The sequence below is a fragment of the Hyperolius riggenbachi genome, chromosome 8, assembly GCF_040937935.1.
Source record: "Hyperolius riggenbachi isolate aHypRig1 chromosome 8, aHypRig1.pri, whole genome shotgun sequence".
NCBI classification, from domain to species: Eukaryota; Metazoa; Chordata; class Amphibia; order Anura; family Hyperoliidae; genus Hyperolius; species Hyperolius riggenbachi.
The window spans coordinates 198,296,068-198,311,371 of record NC_090653.1 but is presented as its reverse complement, the minus strand read 5'-3'; the positions used below and the strand labels follow the sequence as shown (position 1 = coordinate 198,311,371).

Sequence of the window (15,304 nt, the reverse complement as noted above, 5' to 3'; positions counted from 1 at the left end):
CAGAGTTTAGGAGGTGGGCTGTATCAGCTAGATGGGGAACATATGCATTGTTAGACTGTTTCCTGTCAGGATTATCTGATGCAGTTTCTGATTTGATGTTAGGGCATCCTGAACCTAAATCCCTAGACGAAGCGATTTCATTGGCAGTACGGGTTGATCGCCGCCTTCGTTATCAGAGACAGACCCGTGGGAGAAACGCTGTAAGATCTGTTTCCTACGCCTCTTCTCCACCCTCGTCACCTCAAGACGAACCGATGCAGCTCGGTCACTCTAGGTTAACGCAAGTGGAAAAGAATCGCAGAAGGTCAGAAAGACTCTGTCTATACTGTGCTGAGGAGGGTCATATTATTCAGAATTTTCCTAAGAAGTCGGGAAACGCTGCCGCCTAGGTGTAGTCAGAGGTAATACCCTAGGCGAGCCGTTTCTACCTCTAAACAATAACCGTTTGCTCCTCCCTTGCTCCATTACCTGAGGGTCGGGCCACGGCCACAGAAGCATTCGTGGACTCAGGCTCTGCAGCTAATTTTATAGACTATGACTGTGAAAAAATTGGGTATTCCTTTACTCCCGCTGGATCGTCAGATTCTGGTCACAGCGTTAGATGATTCTCTGTTACAGTGTAGACAGCCTCTTTCCCAGACTCCCTCGTTGTTATGTACTATAGGGGTGCTAGATAAGGAGAAACTACAGTTCTTTGTCCTGCAAATGGCAACTTCTACCATTATCCTCGGTATACCCTGGTTGCAACTACATTCCCCTCAGATTGACTGGGCTTCCGGTCAGCTACAGAGCTGGTCAACCCATTGTCAAAATCATTGTTTGGAGAGAGTTGCTGTTTGTGCCACCAAGGTTCAGGTGAAAGGGGTGCCAGTGCAGTACGCAGAGTTTTCTGACGTGTTTTGTCCCAAATCAGCAGACAAACTCCCACCTCATTGAAGTTTCGATTGTCCCATTGAGTTAAGATCAGGTTGTATGCCTCCTAGAGGTCATCTCTATAATTTGTCTGGGCCCGAGAAGCTGGCTATGCAGGAGTACATTAAGGAAAATTTGGCCAAGGGTTTCATCCGTCCTTCCAGATCCCCAGCGGGGGCTGGGTTCTTTTTTGTGCAGAAGAAGGACGGTGGGCTCAGACCTTGTATTGACTATCGGGGGTTAAATAAGATCACAGTGAAAAATCGCTATCCACTACCTTTGATAGACGATCTGTTTGCTCATGTGACCAATGCCAGTATTTTCTCTAAACTGGACCTTCGAGGGGCATACAACCTGGTACGGATTAGGGACGGTGACTAATGGAAGACGGGGTTCAACACGCCCAACGGGCACTACGAGTATCTGGTCATGCCCTTCGGGTTGTGTAATGTGCCTGCCGTCTTCCAAGAATTGATTAATGAAGTTTTTAGGGAGGTTATGGGAAAATTCGTGCTAGTGTATTTGGACGATAAAATGATCTTTACTCCCAATCTAACGGAACATCGTAAACATGTGAAGTTTGTGTTACGTAAATTAAGGCAGAACTCGTTGTACGCCAAGTTAGAGAAGTGTCTCTTCGAGGTCACTCAAGTCCCTTTTCTGGGATATATTATTTCCACTTCAGGCCTTTCCTTGGATCCTGAAAAAGTCTTTGCTGTGTTGGAGTGGCCGCAACCTGTAGGTTTGAAGGCACTCCAGAGATTTCTTGGCTTCGCCAATTACTACAGGAAGTTCATCAAAGGGTTTTCCTCTGTAGTATCACCTCTAACCAACCTTACCAAAAAAGGGGCTAACACTTACCATTGGTCGGCAGAGGCACAGGCTGCATTTGCTATGCTTAAAAAGCTATTTTGTTCTGCTCCAATTCTGAGACACGTGGATGTCACTTTCCTTTTCATCATTGAGGTGGATGCATCAGAGATTGGGGTTGGGGCTGTACTGTCTCGGCACTCTGGCTTACAAGGCAAACTCCATCCCTGTGCCTTCTTTTCTCGTAGGTTCTCTCCAGCTGAGAGGAACTTTGATATTGGCAATCGGGAGCTTCTGGCCATTAAGTTAGCCTTTGAAGAGTGGCGCCATTGGCTTGAAGGGGCAGAACATGCAATTACAGTTTATACTGATCATAAAAACTTGGAGTACATTGAAGGGGCCAAAAGACTCAGTCCCCGACAGGCCTGCTGGTCCCTGTTCTTTTCAAGGTTCAGATTCGTGATAACGTACACCCCAGGAAGTAAGAATGTCAAAGCAGATGCATTGTCTAGGTGCTTTGAACCTGAGACAGTTCAGCCTGCAACCCCTGAGACCATCTTACCTCAGAAACTGGTGGTAGCAGCCACGGAAACCTGGGAGGATTGGGTGGTTACTTTAGGGCCTTACCAACAGGATATCCCAGAAGGGAAGTCAGAGGGGTTCTCTTTGTGCCACTTTCGCTTACAACTCTTGCAACTATTCCATACCCATAAGAATGCTGGGCATCCCGGAGCTGCTCGAACGCAAGACCTATTGGCTAGATGTGTATGGTGGCCATCATTGGCACTTGATTGCAAGGAGTTTGTAAGGGAATGCTCTGTGTGTGCCAGAAGTAAGCCATCTCGTCAGGCACCGGTGGGTACACTTCAGTCTCTACCAGTGCCAAGTGAACCCTGGACTCACTTGTCTATGGACTTTGTGGGAGAACTCCCCAGCTCCGAGGGCAAGACGGTCATCTGGGTGGTAGTTGATAGGTTCAGTAAAATGGCTCATTTCGTATCTCTGAAAGGACTCCCTTCGGCCCAGGAATTGGCTGATCTCTTCATCCGGCACATTTTCCGGCTGCATGGCATTCCGGAGAATGTAGTGTCAGATAGGGGAGTCCAGTTTGTGTCAAAATTCTGGAGAGCCTTTTGCCATCAGCTCAATATGAACCTTTCATTTTCATCAGGCTACCACCCACAGACCAATGGACAGACTGAAAGGGTTAACCAGTCACTGGAACAATTTCTTAGATGTTATGTGGCAGATGCGCAATCAGATTGGGTAAAGTTCCTGCCATTTGCGGAGTTTGCGCATAATAATCTGAAGAGTTCTTCTTCAGGATTTTCTCCATTTCAAGTGGTCTCGGGGAGATCTCCTAAGTTTTCACCTTTGCCAGTGGCATCTTCTCCCTTTCCGGCCCTAGAAGATTGGCAAAGAGCTTTAAGGGAGATTTGGGTCTTAGTAAAGAGAAATCTGGGGAAAGCCTTCCAGGCTCAGAAAAAACAGGCAGATAAGAGACGGTTTGAAGAGTGGAAGTTTTCCCCAGGAGATAAAGTGTGGGTGTCTACTCGACATCTAGCGTTGAAACAACCATCACCCAAGTTAGGGCCCAGATTCATAGGCCCATACCCTGTGTCCAAAAAGATTAATGATGTGACATATGCGATTGATCTCCCAGCCAGCATGAGAGGTGTGAGATCATTCCATGTCCATTGGAAGGGGTATGGCCTAGAGGAGAGAACTTGGGTGCCGGATTGTCGCATGCATGCGGAGGAGTTAAATAAAGAGTTTCATGAGTTACACCCGGAGAAACTGGGTTGGAAGTGTCCGGGGTCCACTCCTCAGGGAGGGGGGGGGGGGGGTACTGTAATGGATAGCGGAAATACGGCCGCAACAGCAAGCGGCATGGCGGATATCTCCGCGTCGCAGCCAGCGGTCACACGCTGGTGGTTTGCCTGGTCCTTCTATTGATCATAGACTAAGGGCTACGCGCGCGCACGCCAGACGACAGGACCTTTATGCAACTAGAAGGGGAGTCAGCTGATCAGGCGATCAGCTGACTCCAGCTATGCTCCGGATTGGCTGAGTGACAGGGGCGGCGCTGTGGAGTGCTTGCAGTATATATAGGACAGGTCATTCAGTTGTTCCGCGTCTGCTGTTGCAAATGCTACGTGTTAGCACTCAGACCTAGTCAGACCCCAAAGTGTGCTAGAACCAGCAGGGGCTGGGGATCAACACTTAGCCAGATTCTGTTGATAGCTTAAAATACTAATTGTAGTGTATTATTTGTTATGACCTTCTGCTAGCTTGACTACTCTTCTGTTTACTGATCCTGTACCTTTGCCTATCTGATATAGTTGCCGACTCTGCCTGAAACACTACTCTGATCTAGCGTTCTGTCTCTGTACCATATCTGTCCGCTTGTTGCCAAATCTGCTTGTCTGACTCTCCTGTCCTCACCAGTGAGCCCAGTCACTGGTGAGGGATCCTCTGCTAGCATCACCTGCTCCTCAGGAGATTACTAGCTGTAGTACTATCTGAATCACCTGCTCCTCAGGTGGTCAGTAGCTGCAGTACAGTCTGAATCACCTGCTCCTCAGGAGATTACTAGCTGCAGTACTATCTGAATCACCTGCTCCTCAGGTGGTCAGTAGCTGCAGTACAGTCTGAATCACCTGCTCCTCAGGAGATTACTAGCTGCAGTACTATCTGAATCACCTGCTCCTCAGGTGGTCAGTAGCTGCAGTACAGTCTGAATCACCTGCTCCTCAGGTGGTCAGTAGCTGCAGTACAGTCTGAATCACCTGCTCCTCAGGTGGTCAGTTGCTGCAGTACAGTCTTTATCACCTGCTCCTCAGGTGAATAGTCACTACAGTACTATCCTTTCTACCTGCCCCTCAGGTGATAGTGGCTACAATACAGTCTGATTCTTCCGCTCCTCGGGTGATCAGTACGCTTGTTTAAACATAATTCTACCCGCTCCTTGGGTGAACTATCTCACTACTGTCTGTATCTCCGGCTTGCTGGAGTTTGCATTCCTGTGTTATATAGAGATATTCCTATCTCCCATCTCCTCTGGGAAAGCGAGTATCTCTATCATTACTGTTGCACCAAACACCTACCTTACATTGGTTGTCCTGTTTCTGGCTATACCAGTATTATTGGTGATTCTGCAAATCACACATAGGCCCATATGCAATTTACTTTTTCTCCTGAGTTTTCTCCTGGGTGATATTTTTAAACTTGTCAATAAAATACATTTTAATCCACCACAAAGCAAGAGAATGCTCAAAATACATTTGATAGTACTTTTCCAACTACTTTTTGGTATTTTTTTAGTTGAAAAGTACTGGATAGTTATTTTAATCTGAAGATTAAAAATTATCTCCTAGGAGAAAACTCAGGTGAAAAAGTGAATTGCATATGGCCCATAATCAGGTATAGCATCTGTATTATTGGTGATAATGCAGATCACCAATAATCAGAGATATCTGTTCTCGCTGACACCAATCGTTACAGTATGTAACAGATAATAAATAGGATAAAGTGCTCAATTTTCATCTGGTAAAGTTGCAAGCTGGTATACTTGAAGACACTGGGGTACCACCCCTGGGCCCATATGCAATTCACTTTTTCACCTGAGTTTCCTCCTAGGAGATAATTTTTTATCTTCACTTTAAATAACTTTCCAGCACTTTGCAACTAAAAAAGTACCAAAAAAGTAGGTGAAAAAGTACTGTCAAACTTATTTTGAGTATTTTCTTGGTTTCTGGTGGCTTAAAATGCATTTTATTGACAAGTTTAAACATATCATCTAGGAGAAAACTCAGGAGAAAAAGTTAATTGCATATGGGCCCTAGTGTTTAATGACTTACCAGATCCTGCGGCCTACTGGGCCTGACTATGGCCTCTGGGATGTTGGGCATACAACGCCGAGTAAAAATTTCACTCGGAGGTTCCATGGAGGTACTGTGACCTGGTAACTTGCCAAGGACCTGCAGAGGACATTGCCAGAGAGGCGTTGGGGTGGCTAACATCATAGAGCCCATAGTCGGGGCCCAGTAGGCTACAGGATCTGGTAAGTCTTCAAACAGGGGGGGGGTACCCCAGTGTCTTGAAGTATACCAGCTTGCAATTACACTATTGCCCCTGAACCTTACCAGATGAAAATTGAGTGCTTTAGCCTATTTATTCTCTTTTACATACTATTTCACAGTAAGAGACCCTATTTAAACCATAAGAGAACAAGGTCCCTAGCCTATCAATCCAAAAAACTTCACATTGCTTAAGCTTTGTGACATGGTCACCACCTCTCCTGAGTTTAGGAACATGATCTATGATCGTACATTTGAAATAACTGTCTCTTCAGTGTCATGGCACAGGAAGATCTCTCCACTTACCTTGCACAGAGCTCCTATGTTCTGCAATGCAATCAAGCACTTTCTGTGTTGTTTCGCATGTGTAATACGACCTGCACAGGCATTGCAGTAAGTGCACCACATCGGAGCTCTGGCATGTGAGAAAGTGTCTGATCCTTTACTTTTTTACCCCCATGATTATACTTAAACCGTTGACCCTTAATCAAGTGCGGGCAATCACTACAAGGTAACCAAGTGAAACTACCAAGGCAAGGTGTACCCAATAAGGCAATATGACCCCTCCGCTCTGGTGGAAAATCAGATCTCACCAACTTGTTTCCAATAGTAGAATTCTTGCTATATGCCATGACAGGGGCAAAAAAGCAATCTCAGGATAACTGTTGCTCAAGATATGCCAGTGTTTCTTGATACAAGACTGTATCTTCTTCAACTAGCCATGATACTAACACAGAAGCACATGCCAAGCTGCTAGTGGGTCCTCTCTCAGCCCCCAAGCTTGGCCAGAGCTGCGAGAGCGATGGTCGCGTGGAGGGATGAGCAGTGGGTGGAGCCTGGTCACATGCAAGCCATCTGACATCACTACACATTTCAGTGTTTACCATGCCTTTATCAGGTGACGGTGGGTCTTTTATAGTCAGACCAAAGACTAATTGGTAAGGGTGCGGGTATGTGCAATTCTAAACACAACACCCCATGATGACAGCGTGATAAATTTTACCTTAGATTTTTGTAAATGGATTAAAAATAAAAGAATTGAGAAAGCACACGTTCAAAAGTATTCACAGCCTTTGCAATGAAACTCAAAATTGATCTCAGGTGCATCCTGTTTCATGTGATCCTCCTTGAGATGTTTCTGCAGCTTAGATGGAGTCCACCTGCTGCAATTGTCTTTGATTGGACATGATTTGGAAAGGTACTTGTATAAGGAAATAGAAGGGGACACTGAGAGCCCAATATAGTGCAGTATGTTTAGTATCAATGGTATTTGAGAGGACGATGTATAAGTAGTTATACTCAAAAGTGTGGGTTACCACACAGGCAACCACTGTAGAAGCAGGTGGGGAGATTAGGACCTGACCCTGCTCAGGTTAATAAGTCGCTCTCTGTAGATTGGAAAAGGATGGACGTGACAATGAAACACAAGCTCTGAACAGAGGTGCCAAAGCAGGATAAAAACCTTCTAAACATCATTTAAAAAGGGAGGTGGTGGTGGACTTACCACTCGAGAAGACAGACACTAAATCTGTTGGTTTTAAATCAACATTGACATTTATTAAGCTATTCCACAATGCAATGCATTTTGCAGGTTCAATCCTGCTCCATCAGTAAATATTTGGAGCAAAAATTAGTTAGGGTCTGGTAACAAGCCAAGCTCCTCTGCTTGTGCCTGAGGGCCTGAAGTACCAGGACCCGTAGCGGGAGATCCAGGAGCTGGAGGGGAATGGCGAGGGACCGTATAGCCTGCAGGGGGTATGTATAGATACTTTTTTTTTTCCTCTCAGGTTTCCATTGAGATTATTAAGGGTTAAGTTCAGAGTGAAGTGCATGCCTACACTCAAACATTGAACATATGGGGCCATATGCAATTCAGTTTTTCACCTGAGTTTTCTCCTTGGTGATATTTTGAAACTTGTCAATAAAATGCGTTTTAAACCCCCAGCAAGCAAAAAAATACTCAAAATAATTTTGATAGTACCTTTTCTCCTACTTTGTGGTACTTTTTCCTTTGCAAATTGCTGAAAACGTATTCTAAACTGAAGATGAAAAATTATCTCCTAGGAGAAAAGTCAGGTGAAAAAGTGAATTGCATATGGCCCATGGACTTAAAAGTGGAGTGTGTACCAGCAGTCAGACGATAAAGCATGGAAGACTTCAATTCTGAAAAAAAATGATCTTGAAGAAGCTCAATAAGGTCCTTGCTTAAAAAGTTAACCTGATATAAATGGGAGGAAAATATTTTTACTTACTTAGGGATTCCTTCAAGCCCCTGTAGTCCAACTGCTCCCTTGTTGCCTGTCCAGTCCCCTCCATTGTGCCCCTGTGAAGTCCGCGATCCAGCTGGGTTGCGGGCCACCACGCATGCGCTGTTGCTGGCTGCATGCCTCCTTCATCCGTGGCCAGGAGTATTCTATGCGCACGAGCCGAGTTATGGATTTTCCAGGGCTGACAGTGGCATATCCGAGTGAGAACAGCGAAGGAACAGAGGGACTACAGGGAGCTGGAAGAAGAGCTAGATAAGTAAAATGCCTTTTATCCATTCATCTCAGGTGCACGTTAAATAGATTAGGTAGGGCTTGAACCTCTGTTGTACGGTTAGTTCTGTGAATGCTTATAGTAAGGAGACCCCTTGCTACCTGTTTTTATGTAACAAAGGCTAATAACACTCACAGATTCTGCCACTTTCCCACTTCAAAATAATAACAAAAATTGTCATTTCTCTTCTTGTTAAGAGGATTAACCACTTCTTGAATGAATAGGAGGTTGATAAAAGTCACTGATTGAAATGCTGTCACAGACAGCAATAACAGCCCAGCAGTGATTCTAATATTTTCTACTCTGTGCAGAGCTGAAATAAAAGTTTAGGGTATACATAGAAGGAGACAATGGCAAACACTGCATAACATGTTGGTGTTTTAAAATAAAAGATAATAATAATAGTTCTGTATGTGATTGTTAGATTCTAGGAGTAGATAGATGGTACAAAGTGAAGGAAAAAGCACTGGCACCAAAAATGCAGCAGGGAGGATTTAAACCACAAATGGTCTTACCTGCAGTGTGCTCCACAAACAGTCAATTACAGTCCAAAGAAACAGAAGATGATGGGCATCTACTGCGTAAAAACCCTTTATTGTGGTGGGTAGACACAGTGGTTACAGCAGTGGGGGGAAAACAAAGATGTCTGACAGCTGTTTCGCAAAGATAGACCCCGCTTCTTCAGAGACAATTGTGTCTTGAAACCACTGTGTCTACCCACCACAATAAAGGGTTTTTACGCAGTAGATGCCCATCATCTTCTGTTTCTTTGGACAGTAAATAGATGGTGATTAATAGATTTTAGTGGCAGGCAAGTAGTAATTCTAGGTGTAGGGAGCAGAAGATAGGGCTGGTGCACACCAGAGCAGTTCTGGAGTGTTTTTTAAAACGCTTGCAGCGGGAAAACCGCTTGGCTAATGAAAGTGAATGGGATGGTGCACACCAGAGCGGTTAGTTTTTTTCACAAACGCAAACTCGGGGGCTGCAGCATTTTTTTTAGATTTCTGAGGCGTTTCTTCCTCAATGTTAAAGTATAGGAAAGTGGAAAACCGCTCTGAAAAATGCTAGATCAAAGCTGTTTTCCAGGCGTTTTTGTTACAGAAAATGTTCAGTAACAGCTTTACTGTAACAATATTTGAAATCTGCTACACAAAAACGCTCCAAAAAACGCTAGGCATGTTTAGAAAACCTCTCTAATCATGCCTAAAATCGCTCTGAAATCTGCTTCAAAAACCTCTAGCGTTTTGCAGATCTGCTAGAGGTTTTTGGTGTGCACTAGGCCATAGGCAGTAGGAGATTAGAATTTGCATGCACTGCTTGATGTGCAGTGGTAGATAGCTGGTGACAAACAGTGACAGCTGGGTGACAAACAGTGGGTAACTAATGGCCCATACTCACGAGGGACTTTTGTCGCCTCAACACGCGGCGTGCGCGTGTTGCGGCGACAGGTCGCCCGTGAGTATGGGCCGTTGCACGCGCGCGCACCCCGAACTGTCGCCCGTCGCTCTTGTCGCCATGCGATTGAAAGTTTCAATCGCATGGCAACAGTCGCCGCCGCACCTCCGCCGCAACTGTCGCTAGTCCGCGTGAGTACGCGGACTAGCGACAGCAACCTCCATAGAGGTAAATGGAGCTTCCGGCGGGGGGAGGAGGAACGTCGGCGACAGCTTCCATCTCGCCGCTGATCCCTCTTCCGCGTGTGTACGCGGAGGGACCTGGAGAGAAGCTGTCGCCGGCCTGTCGCTAGCACGCTCACGTGTGCTGGCGACAGGCCACTTCTGCAGCCCGTGAGTACGGGCCATAAGGGTCACAAACAGCTGTCGGATGATGAAAAGTATCAGTAGTAGGTGGTTATGACCAGTGACAGTAAGGAGTGAAGTAGTGACAGCAGGGGGGTGACAAATAGTAAAAGCTGGGGGTTGATTTACAGTGAAAGCTTGGGGCTGTGACAGCAGAAGATCATGAAAAGTGGCAGAGTTGATGAGCAGTGACAACTGTGTGTCGAAGAGCAATGACAACAGTGGATAATGAGCAGTAGCAGATGGGGATTGACAAACAGTGGCAAATGGGGGTTGACAAGCACTGGCAGGTCTGAGTTCATTAGCAGACAGCTGGGGATTAACGAGCAGTGGCAGGTGGGCATTGATGAGCAGTGACAGCAGGCAGTAATAAGTACGAAAGCTGGACATTGACAATACAGTGGCAAGTGGGTGTTGAAGAGTCACGCTTAGAGAGTAACTCGCTGCACACAGTACCGGTAGTAAGGGTAATATTGCTGTGTGATGTCTGTGCACTAATACCACAAGTTTGTGCTTCAACCCCCTATCGCCCTGATTTAACAAGATGGAAGACTGCAAATGTGGGTTGAGATTGGATAGGTCAGGGCTGGAGCCCCATGCTCATAGGTTCTACATTTCCGGATGCAGATTATTGGTTTCCTGGCCATGAATTAGTGCTATAGTAGAAAATCACCCCTTATAGTACAAACACTGTCACGTAATCAGCAAACGTGCTTGACCCATTCTGTATCTTACTGATTATGGGTAATGTGACTTTATGGAATTATCTTCTAATTCCGTAAAGAATTCTGTCAAACTGTAGAACCCGACTGCCACGGAAGAGCCGTGAGAAAGTAAAATGCAATCGCAATTGGTTTCCTGAACCGATTGTTGTTGCATTGCCAGATCAACATTTGATGTCTAGGGGGTTTTCTTTTGGAAATCTAGCTTGCATAGCTGCTAGAGGAAGTCTGTTCATGAAGCCTTTTGCCTGTGACTTGTTAATTAGCCAGAGGTGTGAAACCCTAGCTGGAGTCCTGGTGTAAAACTCAAAGGTTGTTCTAGCTGGTCATGCTTAGATGATAATTAACACACCAAAAGGTGGCTTCCATCCAGAGGAAGCCAAAAGAAGCTAGCTCCACAGGGTACACTGAAGAGTTCAGACACAGAGGCATCCCTGGGAACATATTTAAATGCATGTGGTTTATGATTTCTGTCTGTTAAATGAAAACTGTGTAGAGCACAGCTATGAAATTCATATAGTCTTATTCGTTAAAATCTGCCCAATGTGCTGATATAAAATTCATACCAATAACCCGTCCAGTTATTGGTGTACGGCCCTTCTCGGGCACAGGACAGCCTAATGCACTCATGCAAGATGTCATATTAATCGGTATTTTCTGACAATTGTGAATCCACTGTCCGCCTAAATATGACATTTATCGTTCATAAGTTACAGTGTTTTACAATTTAAGCTCAAAATTCCCCTAGGAGGAGGTGAGCTGTCATTGGTGGGTAATTCAGAGGGGGCAGGCGTTTCCACACCCCCAAACCAGCTTCATCAAAAGCACATTGCCAGCAGACGGACTTCAGTCCTCCATCCTAACATCATCTGGATTACTAGACCTGCTGCTGGGCAGAGGACCACCAAGCAGCCATCTTGGAACTGTAACATCGGCTTGGATTACAAAATATGCCTAAAGGGCTATGATTCTGAAACCAAGGACTTTGCATTTCTTTTCCCAGAAGGACATATTTCCATGGACTTAAGCATTTTCTTCCCTTATTTTTGTTTTCCATACTGTGTCTCTATAATTGTGTCTGTGTCTCTATAATTGTTGATTTTAACGATTTTCTGTATATATTAATTAATTATTTATATGCATTTATAATAAACGACGCTAACGTCATTTATTTGTCTCTATAATTGTTGATTTTAATGATTTTCTGTATATATTAATTATTTATATGCATTCTGAAGAGTCACTACTATTGTGGATAGCTAGATAAAATAGAGTGTGTTTAACCGTTTTCTATTTGCAGGTCTAGAGTCAGCCAATCAGTGGGTTCCTCTGTAACATGGTAACAGAGGTGGTGGCAGTTATATTCTGAAATAGTGTGTGAATTGTATTACTGTAAGTCACAGGCTCCCTTCTAGTCGGTCTGCTGCCAAAATCCCAGTGGTTTCTGTGCACCGATTGTGACCACAGATTGCATGGTCTGTGTGCTGAAACCGATTGGAAGGCATTGTGCGGTCCTGCCACTAGGGGGCTTGTGACACCGACCAGTAGAGAAAGCAAATACAAATCAATATGCAGGACAGATTAATGCAGAAAACACTCTGAAGGTGGCATAACAGAAATGCATTATTCAGAGAGATGATTTACCATGGAGTAGATGCCCTGTATGTTAGTATTAATCGTCTTTGCATGTTTAGAGGTTGAAGGTTTAGTACACATTTAACAGATTGAATATGCTATTGTCTTCCATTTAACTTCACAGCATTCTAGTTAAGTAAACTGTTGATCAAAATTAATCTGGCTTTACTTCACAAAGTGCTTGAACAGAAAGAATATTAAACCATTTCAGCTTGACGGTAATACATTATCTTTTTTTTTCGCTTTTAAGACTCTTGATCCCAATGGCAGATTTAACATCCATAACAGTTTTCAGATAACATTATGTTTTAGCACTAACGTATTCTCGGAGGCATATGTATGTATGATGGATTTTAAATTATAAACTATGAGGGTGTCTATTTAAAATTTTACCCATAACAAGTATGGAAAAAGTTGTTTCGCTCACTTTGATTACTATTAGCAAGAAGTTTTAAATCAGGATGATACCATTTATTGGCTAACTAAAAATTAATAAAAATAAACAAGCTTTCGGCCTTGCAGCCTTCGTCGGGCTTATATCCTGTTAGTTTGCAGGCTGGTGGTACAGACAGCTATATACATGCAACATCAAAAGGGAAAACAGATATTTTTTTCAAGTACCACCAGCCTGAAAACTAACAGGATATAAGCCCGACGAAGGCTGCAAGGCCGAAAGCTTGCTTATTTTTATTCATTTTTAGTTAGCCAATAAATGGTATCATCCTGATTTAAAACTTCTCGCTTTTACTGATGACTAACCTGGTACAATACCCTACTGCTACTGATTATTATTACAAACAATAAAATTGTTGTGGAAAGAAGAAAATAAACCACACCTTTCAATTCTAAGGTTATCATTCTATTAGGGCATAATAAAAATAATATAATCCTTTGCAGGTTGAAACATTATTTGCATTATTATTTACATAATTTTTTTTTTATAAATTTAGATTTTAATTTAACAGATTCCACTGTGTTGTTTTGTTATGTTAATCAATTAAAGTGAACACAAGGTGAAATTGAAAAAAAACAAACCTCAGATACTTACCTAGGTAGAGGGAAGCCTCTGGATACTCTAGAGCAGTGGTCCTCAAACTAAGGCCAGCGGGCCGAATGTGGCCCCCTGAGGCTTTTTTACTGGCCCCCCAAAATACAAAATGTATTACTTATAGATGCGGTCAGCTACATCTTTAAATATTGTTGGTCAGCAGATAGAATAGCAGTGCTGGCACCACCCATCCACATGGAAGCCAGAAAGCAGTAATTTGCTGGTTTCCAATAAAATTCCACATCAGGTGACACGGCTGTCCAATTGGACTGCAGGTTGTCACCTGGGTATGCTTCACTTTCTGGCCCGCAAACACTTCTACATCATTTATGTATATGTGTTAGTGCACATAGGTTGTGGAATACGTGCTCTGAGAGGCAGAACCTTTATGACAAACGAGGAGGGATCAGCTGACCAGGTTGGTCAGCTGATCTCAGAGCAAGTGGCTATTGGTTGATCAGGGATGGGTGGCGCCGGAAAGCTATATGTAGTTACTTAGCAAAGAAATGAACAGCGCTACTTAAAAACAGATGAGTGCTTACCTGCAAAAAAGTGCACACCCCACTCATGGGATTCAAATACACAATGAGCATACACATGACCTGTCTACCACTTGGAGGATGTTAGTTTCCACTAACAATTTGCAATTTGTTAGGTACTTGTCCCTCCCACTGTCGAAGAAGTCTTTCCTCCATGGGAGGGGACCTAACACTAACTAAATTCTACCTATGCATATGCATAGCCTGGGCGCGCTACCAGTAAAATTGAGAATTGCGCAAAAAAAGTGGGATCAGCGCATCACCAGGCCGCCTCTGAATGGCCTCAGCTCAGAGATGCGCTGAGCCCCCCCAGAAACTGCAAACGCACCTTGAACCCAAACAGAGGCTCTGCATATACACCAAAGGAAAACTATTAAGTGGGAGCAGCTGACCAGAAATAAATCAATCAAACATAGCAAAGAAATGAACAGCGCTACTTAAAAACAGATGAGTGCTTACCTGCAAAAAAGTGCACACCCCACTCATGGGATTCAAATACACAATGAGCATACACATGACCTGTCTACCACTTGGAGGATGTTAGTATTGAGCTGAGGCCATTCAGAGGCGGCCTGGTGATGCGCTGATCCCACTTTTTTTGCGCAATTCTCAATTTTACTGGTAGCGCGCCCAGGCTATGCATATGCATAGGTAGAATTTAGTTAGTGTTAGGTCCCCTCCCATGGAGGAAAGACTTCTTCGACAGTGGGAGGGACAAGTACCTAACAAATTGCAAATTGTTAGTGGAAACTAACATCCTCCAAGTGGTAGACAGGTCATGTGTATGCTCATTGTGTATTTGAATCCCATGAGTGGGGTGTGCACTTTTTTGCAGGTAAGCACTCATCTGTTTTTAAGTAGCGCTGTTCATTTCTTTGCTATGTTTGATTGATTTATTTCTGGTCAGCTGCTCCCACTTAATAGTTTTCCTTTGGTGTATATGCAGAGCCTCTGTTTGGGTTCAAGGTGCGTTTGCAGTTTCTGGGGGGGCTCAGCGCATCTCTGAGCTGAGGCAATTCAGAGGCGGCCTGGTGATGCGCTGATCCCACTTTTTTTGCGTATATATAGTTACTGCTGGTCAGTCTCAGGTTGTCTGCCATTGCAAACACTTACGTGAAAGCACTCAGACCATAGTCAGATCCCACAGTGTGTTAGAACCAGGAGGACCTGGGAATTCACACTGAGCCAGATTACTTCTGTATGATTATTGTGTTATACTTCA

At 44.1% G+C, this 15,304-nt stretch overlaps 1 protein-coding gene across 2 annotated transcripts in view; it reads left to right on the top strand.

The window, feature by feature from the left end:
* GABRA3 (gamma-aminobutyric acid type A receptor subunit alpha3) overlaps positions 1–15,304 on the top strand; it is a 258,307-nt gene that overhangs the window by 110,205 nt on the left and 132,798 nt on the right. The window lies entirely within an intron of this gene.